The sequence below is a fragment of the Rana temporaria genome, chromosome 1 (assembly GCF_905171775.1).
Source record: "Rana temporaria chromosome 1, aRanTem1.1, whole genome shotgun sequence".
NCBI classification, from domain to species: Eukaryota; Metazoa; Chordata; class Amphibia; order Anura; family Ranidae; genus Rana; species Rana temporaria.
The window spans coordinates 182,778,565-182,793,829 of NC_053489.1; positions in this window are offsets into that span (position 1 = coordinate 182,778,565).

Genomic DNA, 15,265 nt, shown 5'->3' on the forward strand with positions numbered 1-15,265 from the left:
CTGGCTGTTTTTTTGCACTACTGTGAACTTATGCACTGACTTCAAGGATAATTCCACTTTTATTAAGAGAGTTATATCTGCAAGGCTTGCTTCTGCAAATATAGCTATTATTTTGCTATATATGGTTTTGCTCCACCTAACAGGCATCATACAATGTTTGCGTGTCGTGTATGCACATGCCCCAATATGATTCCCTGTGCCCGTTATTGCTGGACAGTGGCCAAAGTGATGTTACATTTTATTTGCAATGATACTGATGCTGATTGTTCATTATTTCTGTTTTGAATATCCTGACCTCCACACAAGTGTGATTTAGGTGGGGCGCAGTTAAAATCTTCCTTTTGTACATCTTTGGTGCAGTTTCACCAAAACACTTGTTGCCAATGGTAATGCATGTAAAATACATGCATTGCTTAAAGGGGTTGTAAAGGTTCCTCTTTTATTTTCTAAATTGGTTCCTTTAATCTCGTGCATTGTTGGTTTACTTACCTTTTCCTTCCATTTCCCTTCTAAATGTTTTTTTTCTTTGTTTGAATTTCTCACTTCCTGTTTCTCCTCAGTAAGCTTGCCCCCATCTTCCGAGCGGTGGAAAGTCATTCAGAACAGCTTACTGAACAGCTTACTGAGGAAGAACAGGAAGTGAGAAATTCGTGAACCAACAATGCACTAGCTTAAAGTAACCTATTTAGAAAATAAAAAATGAACCTTTACAACCCCTTTAAGGTATAATCAGAAAAAGTTCTGGGGACACAACATTACTAATAGTAGAATAAAATTATAAACGTTTAATAAAGTAATTTCAAAATATTTGTTTTAATACAAAAAAACTAAAATTTTGCCATACCAAGGCCTCCGTTAAGTATGGAAAGAATGTAGATACAATTACTCAAATTAGTTTATCTATAATTTAGTCTTTCAACACATTTGAGTATTGTTAGGCTGAGTATTTGGGTAAAATTATTTATAATCTAATTTTAAGTTATTACTTAGGTGAGACCTAATTAAATATAGCAACGTTTAAGGCTTTTGGTACAATTGAAATGCTTTTAAATTACTTTTATTAAAAATTACATTTTATTCGACTGATGGTAATGCTTCTGCTTCCCCAGATGTTTTTTTGATCGCACTTTTTGCTGTTCTACACTGATGCTTGTTTTGTTTTTTTTGTGCATTGACATTTATAAGTTTGACAGTCAGCATATTATATTACAAAATAAAATGCATGCATACATTGCTCCCCATCTAAACCGCAAAGGTGTGAACCAGTCCTAAAGCGAAACTACATCTGCAGCGTGTCCTTGGAGCATTTTTTATCGTTTTGGAAGCATGAATGGCATACTTGCATGTTATAGCACACATACTTCCATATGTGCGGTCCTCCAGTGAAGCAAGGTCCGTCCTCCCCCCTTGTCGCTCTGTTCGCAGCTGCAGCCACCACCTTTTCCCTATCTTCTTCTACATCCAGCCTCCTCTTTCTATGGCCATTGAAAACCAATGATGGTGTAACTTCAGCACAGTTGTACTAAAGTTGCACCATCCCCACACCCAGCTCCATTATCGGCATCCTACAAAAAGTACACTGCATAGTGCTTGTGACCCAGGCAGTGTACAAAAAAAGACAGTAGACAAATAAAGCAGTTGATTGACAGAAAATATACTTTTACCAAAGAAGCTCTTCCTGCTAGCAAATGTGAAGGATAATTTCACCCACATAGCCAGGTCATTAATTTACAGGGATCTGTAAATGAATAAACTACAAGTTCAGTCTGTCACTACAGCAGATGGCTTGCAGTTCTCAATGGACTGATAGTGCACTGATCAGTACACTTGTAGTCCATTGAATCTTACTGTCTTTGTAACTGAAAGCCTTTATGGGCAGAAATCTGGAGGGAGAGTGTGCAGGAGTCTGACACTGCACCCGCAATCCACTGATCAATGTGCAATACTTTGCAGGTAAAAGTGCACTGTGATTGTGGGTACGAGGATTTACAGAGGTGTTGCTTTACTACCTATTCTGGTAACGCCCAAATGTTTGGTCAGGATACAAGCTAGTAAGAAATCATGCACTGGTTGGTCACTGTACAGCAATATAATTTTGATATAAACACACCTAGAACATGGCTTTACCGCATATCTGTTTACATACCTTTGCTTAGATTTGAGAAGGTAACTCCCTTCATCTGCTGTTTCCCTTCAGGATCCCACTTGTCTAGTTCAGTTATCTAAACTGATTACATTGATCAAATGATTTTATAATACTTCGCTAACACCAGGGTAAGGGCTTTGGTTATTGGGTAGCTGCACTGCCGAAAGCGGGGCTTCCTATTTGCTCTCTATTGTTGGAACTATGTGGACACTAAAAAATTGAGTTTTGCTTTAAAGCTTATAACTTGCAAGCATAAAAGCTTCAGCCTCCCAAATCATACATTACAGAGGTTCCAAAACATGTCCTCAGGACACCCCAGCAGTGCATGCTATTTTAGTTCCTCACTGCAGGGAATAGTCACTGAAGCAACCAAGTAGGTTCACTTACCCGTGCTTCAGTAATGTGATCACAAAAGATATACTTGTGCTTGAAGATCAGTTTGGGAATTTCTGAGGAACTGCTTTATTGACTTGTTTTTACGTCACACTTGGCACTTTTTACCTCAAATACATATTTTTGTTACATTAGATGAAGCGTGAACTGTATATTTTATATTTTAATATCTGGCAAAAATGTTAGCAGCATTTTGCTGCTGTGTAAGCATACATGTATCGGACAACCTGTATTGTCCTGGCATCATTCCAGTTTACTGTCTGGCTGATTTTATCACAAGTGTAAAATGTCACAGGGCTTCCAGAGGACAGTTCCATTAAACAGCCAGCTTGTGAAACATATTTTTACAAATGAAGTGTTCAGATACCATGCGTATCAGTTTGGTCTGTGTTGTAAAGACCTTCAACGCTTTGCTGGGCAATGCATTGCAGGCGCAACCTTTGTTTGTTCAGTTTGATAAGTGCTTTGTAAAATGAAGTATAAAATGAAATAGATCTATCTATCTCTATATCCAGTAATGTGACACTTTGAAGAAAAGCACAGTACAGCAATAAATATTTTAGAAGAGTTAATTGTGGACATTTTGCCATATTAAATTATATATTTGGCATATTTAAAAAATGTGCACATTAAATATGAACATTTGCCTAAGAACAAAGTTTTTTTTTTTGTTTTAAAGTGGATCTAGTCTGCGCTCAGTGCACTTAAAGTGGACCGTGCAGTAATATGCTTGACCCTCCTAAATAAAAAAAAAAATATATATATATATATATATATATATATATATATATATATATATATATATATGTCATTTTAAATGAGGATAACCGAAAACATATACAGTGCCTTGCGAAAGTATTCGGCCCCCTTGAACTTTGCGACCTTTTGCCACATTTCAGGCTTCAAACATCAAGATATAAAACTGTAATTTTTTTTTGAAGAATCAACAACAAGTGGAACACAACCATGAAGTGGAACGAAATTTATTGGATATTTCAAACTTTTTTAACAAATAAAAAACTGAAAAATTGGGCGTGCAAAATTATTCAGCCCCTTTACTTTCAGTGCAGCAAACTCTCTCCAGAAGTTCAGTGAGGATCTCTGAATGATCCAATGTTGACCTAAATGAATAATGATGATAAATAGAATCCACCTGTGTGTAATCAAGTCTCCGTATAAATGCACCTGCACTGTGATAGTCTCAGAGGTCCGTTTAAAGCGCAGAGAGCATCAAGAAGAACAAGGAACACACCAGGCAGGTCTGAGATGAGATACTGTTGTGGAGAAGTTTAAAGCCGGATTCGGATACAAAAAGATTTCCCAAGCTTTAAACATCCCAAGGAGCACTGTGCAAGCGATAATATTGAAATGGAAGGAGTATCAGACCACTGCAAATCTACGAAGACCTGGCTGTCCCTCTAAACTTTCAGCTCATACAAGGAGAAGACTGATCAGAGATGCAGCCAAGAGGCCCATGATCACTCTGGATGAACTACTTTGGAACACTTTACCAACCTCCATTCGGTTGGAGGAGAACCACCTGGCCTTTAGGAGAAAGATCAAAACCCATCTCTTTTAAGGTCAAACAAGCGCCCAGAGGCGATTTAGTTCGCATGTGTAGCGCTATATACGTTTTTCACTCACCCACTCAACTGCAGAGATCTACAGCTGATGTGGGAGACTCTGTCCATAGGACAACAATCAGTCATATACTGCACAAACTTGGCCTTTATGGAAGAGTGGCAAGAAGAAAGACATTTCTTAAAGATATCCATAAAAAGTGTTGTTTAAAGTTTGCCACAAGCCACCTGGGAGACACACCAAACATGTGGAAGAAGGTGCTCTGGTCAGATGAAACCAAAATCGAACTTTTTGGAAACAATGCAAAACGTTATGTTTGGCGTAAAAGCAACACAGCTCATCACCCTGAACACACCATTCCCACTGTCAAACATGGTGGTGGCAGCATCATGGTTTGGGCCTGCTTTTCTTCAGCAGGGACAGGGAAGATGGTTAAAGTTGATGGGAAGATGGATGGAGCCAAATACAGGACCATTCTGGAAGAAAACCTGATGGAGTCTGCAAAAGACCTGAGACTGGGACGGAGATTTGTCTTGCAACAAGACAACGATCCAAAACATAAAGCAAAATCTACAATGGAATGGTTCACAAATAAACATATCCAGGTGTTAGAATGGCCAAGTCAAAGTCCAGACCTGAATCCAATCGAGAATCTGTGGAAAGAACTGAAAACTGCTGTTCACAAACGCTCTCCATCCAACCTCACTGAGCTCGAGCTGTTTTGCAAGGAGGAATGTGCAAAAATTTCAGTCTCTCGATGTGCAAAACTGATAGAGACATACCCCAAGCAACTTACAGCTGTAATCGCAGCAAAAGGAGGCGCTACAAAGTATTAACTTGTTAAAGTTTGAAATATCCAATAAATTTCGTTCCACTTCATGATTGTGTCCCACTTGTTGATTGTTCAAAAAAAATTACAGTTTTATATCTTTGTTTGAAGCCTGAAATGTGGCAAAAGGTCGCAAAGTTCAAGGGGGCCGAATACTTTCGCAAGGCACTGTATGTATTTTCCTGCATGCAAAGCAAACCTTTCGGGCAATTTTTTTTTCTACCATGCAGTGGGGCTGTGCCTGCGCTGCGTAGGTCAAGTGCTCAATTTGGTCTAGGGGGTATGGAGAGCCGTTAGATACTTGCCTAATTTTCCCAGTGTAAGATCAGACCCTTTAGCTCCTGCCCCCCCATCCACTGCGGTACAGCGGTCTTGTGCAGTGCACTGTTCCTAGACCAGCGCTGGCCATGAAGATGCCAGGAACAGTCCACCCTGGAGGATCAATGGATCGGGTGAATATAGGTGATGTGTTCATCCCTAGAGAAAATGAGCAGTTAACCTATGCAGTGCAGGCACAGCCCCACTGCATAGGAAAAAAAAAAAACTTTGCCCAGAGTTGGGCTTTAAACCTAAATTTACACAGCTGTTTAGCAGTGGATCGTTTGCATTCATAGGCAAATTAAGTATCGCCTCTGAGCGCAACACTCTGTGCTATGGCTGCATACAAACTGACTGATTAACTGTGGTCAGTTTGTGTGGCCAAAACTCTGCAGAAACACTGACCCTGGATGCACACTCTGCATCAAGGGTCATCTGGGGGCTAGTTTCGCCAGTTACCGCTCAGATGATCAGTTACAGCACCAGCCATTTATTTGTACAGAGTACAAATCTGACAGCAGCTGTTCGTGCACAGTGTGGGCAGGCAGCATTTACAACTGAAGAAAAACTACTGACTCATTTTCACTGACTGCCCCTGGACGCTGCTAAACTGCTACGTAAATATAGCCATACATTTAAAGATATCTACATTTGCTTTTATGAAAACCTGTTATAAAAGAAACACAGTGGCTGCCATTTCTGAACACTTCTAAAAATGTTACTTGCTTGGCTGTTGTTTTGACCCTTTTGACTTTCTGACATTCCTGACCTGGAGCAAGTATGCAAAGCAGGAAAGTGCTAATGTTCTTATCTGTATACCTGTTCTGAGTTTGTTACTCAAAGTATTGAAGCTGCAGAGGGTCATCGTGACATCCAGGCAACAAGTCATGTAAAAATGAATTTAAGGTGAACAAAATGTACTTACTAAAAATAAACCATTTCTTGTGGACTTGTTTAATTGCTCTTACTGTAGAACGTTTTGCACAAATAGTCCTGCAGCATTGCTACGGAATCTTCATATAAGTGCAGCGGCCTTTAAAATTCAATCAGTCCATGCACATTGACAATGTTGCAAAAATCTAAAAAAGGGAGTTACCGCTCCAGGTGGTTATGCTGAACAATCAATGACTTCTCAGGAGATCAAGGGTGCCGGCAATGCACAAGGCAAAATGTAGAGGCTATGAAATGGACAGCTGCACTCCGAAAAACCTTTTAGGTTGTCTTTTTATTGTAAAACCGATGGAAAATGCACTACAAAATACAGCAAAAATAGGGATAGCAGCCTACGCGTTTCACACAATTTTTGCTGTATTTTGTAGTGCATTTTCCATCTGTTTTACAATAAAGACAACCTAAAAGGTTTTTTGGAGTGCGGCTGTCCATTTTATAGCCTCTACATGTTGCAAAAATCTAGTAACTATCTGTTTTTTTTTGTTTGTTTTTTTGGTCAATAGGCTGAACAAAAATTAAAACAGAAGAGCTCAGGAGGAGCTGCTGTACGAACTATCCGATGTTAGTACAGCGATCTCCCCTGCTGATCTATTGTGTTTTGATAGGGGGACATCTTTATCGATCATGCCCCTTCAACAGAAGGCGGCTGAACAGCTGGCTTCTGTTGGACTAGCTGCCGTACACACAAGTCGAATGTTGGCCAGTTTCTATTGAACTAGCCAATGCCCCCCAATTTATTCGGGCTGTGTGTACGGACCTTCAGGTTACATTCACACAGGCGGCCAGATTGTTTGATGCCAGCTAAATGCAGCAACACACTGCTATAAACCTAAACCAACGTTGGGGTCTCCACTCCGGCATATGTCCCCCATTCACTGTGTTCCACTGAGGGTGCAGCACAGGTTAGGAGTCTGCCTTGACTCCATGTAATCCACAAAACAAATGGAGAAAAATCTCAGCCAACGCACACTATACAAGCCCAGCGTTTAATAAGTGATGGCAGCCTTAGCCTAATTCCATCCAGGCCACACCTCCTGGCATGTTTTTCCCCACCTACAGGGCTTGGTCATGAAGGTGGGTAGAGTTAAACATGTCAGGGGGTGTGGCCTGGGTGGAGTTAGACTGAGGTTGCTATCACTTATTACACGCTGGGCTTGTATGGTGTGCGGTTCTGTGGAACTGCTTTGACCACATAATAAACTGGCATATTAGCTGTGACCAGTTTGCATGCGGGCAAAACTGCAGAAACACCGACCCTGGATGCACATTGACTGTGTCCAGGGTCGATCAGAGGCTCTTTTTGAATGTAACCATTTAGATGAATGGGTGCATGCAAACATTGATGTCACTGGCTATTAATTTGTACAGAATACAAAGCTTGACAGCTGCTGCTGGTCACATACAGCACATTCAGGCAACATTTTGTACTGCCACTGGCGCCTGCCTGAACCACCCCTATGCCCCATGTGAACTTTCAATTTGTAAAGGTGTAAAATGGTTAAAATCTCTGTAAAGATTTACTTTTTCCTCTGACATGTGGGTGAGGGGTATCCTCTCAATCAGGGACATAGACAGGAATACAAACACATTTTTTGTTTGTGTTTGCAGGGGGAATTGTGTTTTCCTGTGTCCCTTTTGAGGAGATTTCTCCCTCATTTCCTTTCCTAGTGACGGTTGTCATTTAAGCAGGAAGTAAGTGAAAGTCTCTGCAGTGTGGAAACCTAGACAGCAATAAATATCTTACAGATATAGAAAGAAGCACCAGAGAAAAAAAAAAACGGATGAAAGTGTTCATGGTGATTTTAATTGTTGGTAAATAGATGTAAACATGCATTTTGGGGGCCAAATCACTCCCTCATCAAAGGAAACGGGGAACACGCAGATCTATAATGGGATCGGAAATGAATTCTCCTTGTCGGTTAATATTACAATAGTTTCTGAGCAGCAATAGAGGAGATTCTTCTATTAAAGTCCATTCAAGTTGTATTCTGTACTGAGCCCTGGTGCAGAGTGGAGTGGTTTGGCACCCAAAATGTGTTGGCTGTTTCTATATGCCCTATTTCCAACAATTCTATTTACCCTGTATGCTTTCATCTCTCTTTTGGTCTGACGCTCATTTCCATATTTTTATTTTTTTTGTCGTTTCATTTTTTATTGTGTGCATTTTAAACCTTTATATACATACAAAGTATACGGGAACACCAGCTAAAATCAAGGTACAGATACAGAGGGGGGATTTACTAAAAGTGGAGAGTGCAAAATCTTATGCAGCTCTGCATAGAAACCAAATCGGCTTCCAGTTTTTTTTTTTTTTTAAAACTTCAATTGAACTGGCTGAAGTTAAAAGGTGATTGGCTACCAGACACAACTGCACCAGATTTGCACACTCCAGTTTTAATAAATCAACCCCATAGACTTATAAAATTGTCACAAATTCAGGGGCAGTTAAACCAGGGATTAAAGAGGGAACAAAGCAGATTTCCTTACTTTCACCTTTTTAATAGCAATGGTGATTATAGTCTGTTACAGTACTTGGAGTAACTTCACTTTTGTTTTAACAAACTGTTGCAGATTCCTTTTTGTTATTCTGAAGAAATCCATGTGCGTTTGTCTGTGTCCATGTGGCAAGTAAATCTAATGGGGGTGGTTTCATAATTTTCAGTCAGCTGCTCCACCTACAGGGCTCTGAGGAAAATTGCAGGGTCTGCATCCCTTTAGACGTGATTTCCTATTGGGTATCTCACAAAAAAATTGTTGCAGGGGGGATGCCTGCTATCTGATTTTGTATCTTAGTGCAAAATTCTGGGAAAATCGGTGTGCCAATCACAAGCAGGAAATTCTGTTTCTGGGAGGAGGACTGTATACACCTCCAGGTAGCCATATTGCATTGCATTTTACACAAATTGCAAAGCTGCAGATTGAAACGGAAAGGTAATTTTTATTAACATTGAACTACAATATGACTTGAGTCGCAATTGTATGTGCTATATGTTTGCATTTGTTTTTCCACGAAAGTGGATTTACCCTATAAATTTCAATCCTTCAACCCATGTAGATGCAGAGGGCTTCTTCAGAATCTGTCCAAAAAATAAAGAAATAATTCTCTCTGACCCTGGGCTTCCTGTATTGCTATGATTTGAGTTGTATACCTATTGGGGAAGCCTTGCCTTGTGAGAGCGGTCTTCTTGGGGCTATTAAACTTGTTTGAGATTTTTCTTCAACTGGATGCACATACAGGTTTGAAATTTTCCAGTGCATTCTTAGGTCGGGTTCACGCTAGTGCGATGTGAGAACCCTGCGAATCAGCTGCGGATTCCCGCATCGCACCCGATTCACATTGTCAGATGTGCTAAAATGCATGTGTTGTAAATCTTCACTATAAAGATAAGAAATTGCAAAAAGTCTTATGCCGCGTACACACGATCATTTTTCGGCATGAAAAAAAACAATGTTTTTTAAAACGTCATTTAAAATGATCGTGTGTGTGGGCTTCACATCGTTTTTTAAAATGTCGTTTTTCGTGTTGTAAAAAATGATCGTGTGTGGGCAAAAACTACGTTTTAAACCCACGCATGCCCAGAAGCAAGTTATGAGACGGGAGCGCTCGTTCTGGTAAAACTACCATTCATAATGGAGTAAGCACCTTCATCACGCTGTAACAGACGTCTTTTACTAACAAGGAATCCGCTAAAAGCAGCCCAAAGGCGAATAGAACTTCCCCTTTAGAGTGCCATTGTACGTGTTGTACGTCACCGCACTTTGTTCATCATTTTTCAAAAACGATGGTGTGTGGGCAACATCGTTTTTAATGATGAAGTTTGAAAAACTTCGTTTTTTGGACATGCTGAAAAATGACTTTTTTTTCATGCCGAAAACAGCCGGGAATCCCATCAGGCAAAAAATGTCAGGTTTCCTGGCAAGCTTGTCTCGCAAAGCCGTGCATACAGTCGGCCATTCAAAAGAACCGCCGTTCTTTTGAATGACAAGAACGTAGTAATAAAATGAAAAAATGCCTCTGCGCTACTACAGACTCCTTAATGGTGATAGCCCAAAACAAATAAGGTGCAGCAAAACCTAATAGTGTTTACAATACACAAATACAGAAATCATAAATAAAGGGGTTCTGCGCGAACCAACACACTGGTGAAAAAAGGTAAATCACTATAAATATATATATATACAGTGAATGTGAGCAAATAATAAAAGATGAGATTGTGAACAGTCCCAATATGTGAAAGAATGAATAAAAGTGTGAGGCTCAAAAAATTAATTGAGCAAAAATCGAATAAATCCAAAAATTGAGGTGATCAAAATAAAAATGAGTGAAAGATGAAGACACGTGATCCCGTGTCGTAACGCGTAGGGATTGGACAGGACGTACACCTGGAGTGACGTAAGCCGACGCTGAAGACACCGCTCGTGTGTTTTATTCGTTGCACATTTTTTAATGTTTTGATGTAAGAGCAGGTTTTTCTAATAAATTACCCCCCTGAGTCTTACAATATCACACTATTGGAGCCCCTGTGTTCTCTTTTCTCCCTCCCCGTTTTGGAGCTGTATTAGGAATTGGCCGAGGAGACGCTCCAGCAGATATTAGTAAGAGAGAAGATCTCTATGGTGGTTAACAGAGAAGTTGCACTCCAGGATCTATTGGATGCATATTAATTTATGTTTTGAGGTAAGAGTTCTGGGTGCCTGGTGAGGGAGTGAACCATACATCTGTCAATTATCCGCCTAGTGGAAATTCAGCTACACTGCGACCACCAACTGACAGCTTGGCACACCATTATTGGGACACTTTTTTACTCATCTTTCACTCATTTTTCATTTTTATTTTGATCACCTCAATTTTTGGATTTATTCGATTTTTGCTCAATTCATTTTTTGAGCCTCACACTTTTAATCATTCTTTCACATATTGGGACTGTTCACAATCTCATCTTTTATTATTTGCTCACATTCACTATATATATATATATATATATATTTATAGTGATTTACCTTTTTTCACCAGTGTGTTGGTTCGCGCAGAACCCCTTTATTTATGATAAGAACGTAGTAATGTCATAGACTACGACGAGGCGGCGCTCTTCACATTTGATGCTGTCGCTGCCATCTTGCTACACCCCACACTAAACTTGTATGCTACCGCGCATGCGTCGAACTCTTATCGAGCATGCGCGGGTTTACCTGGGGCAGGTAAGCATACAGACGACCGGTTTTCTCGGCAGGAAATCGCGACGGGAAAACTGCTAGGGAGCATACACACGGCCGGGATTCCCGGCCAAATGCTCTCCTGGCAGTTTTCCTGCCGGGAAAACCGGTCATGTGTATGAGGCTTTAGTGACACTTTTCTGGTAGTATGGCCCTTTAATATGGGTAGCTTTACTGACGTGCAGCAGATTCAGGTAGGTCTTAACAGCGTCACTTTTACAAAGTGGTGCTATTACTGCAACAATTTCAAAATTAAATACCACCAGTTCATAAACAAGGAAACTGGAGGTAATTAAAGTAGAACTATAGGCAAAACCTTTTTACTTTTTTGGATACAGTAAGGGAGGGTTATAACCAGGGATGGACTGGCCATTGGGACTACAGGGAGTTTCCCGGTGGGCCGATGGCTCAGTGGGCCGGCTTCAGTGACAGTGGACCGCCGCCCCCCTCAGCTCCTCTGTCTTTCCCTCCCCGCAGTGCTCACCTGGGGGGAACAAAGAAGCAGAGGGAGGACCAGAAGAGCAGGGAGGGGACAGACAGCTGACTCAACAGCTATGGCCTGGGAGTTTCTCACTTCTGCCTAATCTGGTCCCATAAGGGGGGCACCAAACTGATTCTTTGCCCGGGTAAAATAATGTCTAGATTCCCCAGTGGTACTGCCTATAAGAGTACCAGTACCAGCCGTTCTACTCTAATAAAGTAGAACAGCTAGTGGCTAGTGAAGGGGGAGAGGGGGCTTGGGTGGCCGGGGGAGGGGGGGTGCGGGAGTTGTCCGGCCGCCATGGGAGAGACCTGTCAAAGTGGGCCAGTCTGGATGAAGTCAAGGGCCAAATTTTTGTCCCAGTCCAGCCCTGGTTATAACCACTTTCAGATTTTTTTTTGTTCACCATCCTGTGTTCCATTGGGGAGATGAAGGCAATGATGCTGCTAACAAAGAAAAAGGGGGCAGCGCTTGCTCTTGATCCCGAGTAATCAGTAGTCGATAACTACACATATTGCATGTCCATGTATCAGAATTGTGTGGCTATAGTGTAGAGGGATTGCCTCAGCAGATAGATCAAACATATGGAGCTAAGCTAAGAGTCCGTAGCCTAAGTTGCAGGATGGACCTACCAGCAAATATAGGGTTCAAAAGACTGCCGGAGTACCAGTGGTGATATGACTGAGTGGGCATGAGACAAATTGAGCCGGACATAAGAGGATAAACTGTCTGTATGGCATACTATGTATGCATGAACTACACAGTTCCCTGTCCCAGTATGGCATGTCAACACCATGCTCAGTGGTGGAAAAAGTTCATTGGGTATTAACAGGATGATGAGGGGGGAACAGAGAGGGTTGTGAATACAAGTTTCTTGGAGGCCCTCACCACTCTGAGATCATGGCTACAATGGCCATAGCAATTAGAGCCCCTTCCCCTCGGTATTCAGCCTGTAGGTAGACGCTGGTATGGTTCATCAGCGTGTGGCAGTCTGATGTTTAACGTCCATTCTCTGATCGGAAGTGAAGTAAGGTGGCTACGGAGGCCCACAGGTGGATGCGAAGCAGGCTCCTCCAGTTGTTCCAGTCGGAAGTGGCGGTTTGATGTTAACACGCACACTTGCTGGAACGCATGATGGAACGTGGTGGATCGTTGGGCTGGGTTGGAGCTGCCAACGTAAACGTGTTTCACACATGTGATCGTATGCTTCGTCAGGACACGAATACATGAATTTGTTACCCACACTGACACTTGTCATGTAGCGGCACAGCAAAATTCTAAAAAGCCTCTTAGATACGCTCTATAAATCCTTGCAGGTTGTCTGTTTCCATCCATGTGATGAACAATATAAAAAAAAAATCCTGTGTTTCAGTATTGGCAGGCACATTAAAGTCAATGGCAGCGCATATAACGACTTTCTCCAGAGCCTCTCCCTTCCTCTGGAATGCCCTACCCCAATCTGTTTGTCTTTATGCAATCCTTAAAGGGTAAGTTCACCTTTACAGAAAAATCTGTAAGGTGAACTTACACTGCAACACTCCCCATCTAGCCCGTTCCCGCTGTACCTGAAGCTGGCGATCTTCCACAATGACACATCATAAAGCCGCTTTGCCGTACTGGGGATCAGAAATCCCCCTAGGCTTAGACCCGTAAAGGTACATATAGGAGGCACATGGGTGGCACCGACCAATCGGAACCCGCGTAGCCCATCCTGTCGGTGGGGGGTAAAAGAGGAAAGAACGCCTCAGGGATTTCAAATCCCCGGACCGTAAAAGCGACGATACCATGTGTCAGTGCAGGAGATTGCCAGCCTCAGGTGATTTGGGACCGTGTGCGATGGGGAAGGGGGTCCAGTGTAAGTTCACCTTACAGATTTTCTGTAAGGGTGAACTTAAGCTTCCCTGAAGAGATAGGTAGGTAGATTCAGTAAGAGTTAGGCCGGCTTATAAGTAGATAAGCCGACCTAACTCAGAATCTACGCCGACTTATGTTTAAGCGTATGCTTAAACAGAGATACGCTTAAACATATCTAAGATAAGACGGCTTGCGCCATCCTATCTTAGGTTGCAATTTTTCGGATGGCCGCTAGGTGGCGCTTCCATTGCGGTCAGCGTAGAATATGTAAATGAGTTGATACGCCGATTCACGAACGTACGCCCGGCCGCCGCAGTAGATTTACGGCGTTTCCGTAAGGCATTAGCAGGCCTAAAGTTATTCCATCTATTAGGTGGAATAACAATGTTAAAGTATGGCCGCCGTTCCCGCCGCGAGATTCGAATTTTTTACGTCGTTTGCGTAAGTCGTCCGCGAATCGGGATTTACGTTGTTTACGTCCACGTCGAAATCAATAGGCCCGTGCGGCGTACTTAGCCGCAATGCACACTGGGAAATGTAGGCGCCCGGCGCATGCGCAGTAAAAAAAAACGTGAGGTCAAGCCTCATTACCATAAAACACGCCCCCTCTAACACATTTGAATTAGGCGCCCTTACGCCCACCGCATTTACGATACGCCGCCCTAAGTAAGGAGGCAAGTACTTTGAGAATACAGTACTTGCCTCTCTTACTTAAGGCGGCGTAGTGTAAACACGCTAGGCAATGCCGCCTTAGATTTGCGCGCCCCTACCTGAATCTACCTAAGGGTTTTTAAAGTGTACTCATCCGCAGTAAGTCCCTAGAGTTTAGAAGTCGGCAATTGGACATCTTTATACACCCACCAGTGTCTTGCTCTTCAGTTTTTTTTAACAGTAAACTTGGCTTATATCGTGAAATACAGTGTATATATAAGCTGAGCTTACTGTTAAAAATAACCGGTAAAAGCAAGACTCTGGTGGGTGTATAAAGATGTCCGATTGCGGGCTTTTAACTCTAGGCTTACTGCGGATGAGTGCGGGTGTACCAAGATGGCCGTGAAGCAACATTCCTTCAGTTGCATATTCTGATTGGCATCCAGCATCCCCATATGCCGGGAGAGACTGCTAGTGGGCTTCACATACCCACAGTAGCGATGGAAGCGCTCTGCACATCAGGAATAAACAGTAAGTCCGTTTTTAAAACTGGGAATTGAGCGGCGATATGTTAAATGGCATGTGTTTAATGTTTTAATATAGTGTATAATTTTCCTTTTTAGATTTACCAAAACCATATAATATGAGGTCAAACCTAAACACTTTAATTTTGTATGCAATCAGGCAGGCCCTTTCACTACATAGGTGAAGGTAAATTTAAAGGAAATTGAATACGAAAATTGTATATTCTATGGCCACCCGAAGTCTAAATTCGCACAGCGTTTAGCTACGGTGTGATTGGCAGCGGCAGGAATCTGCTGGTTCATATTGCAGTTTTTGACAGGTG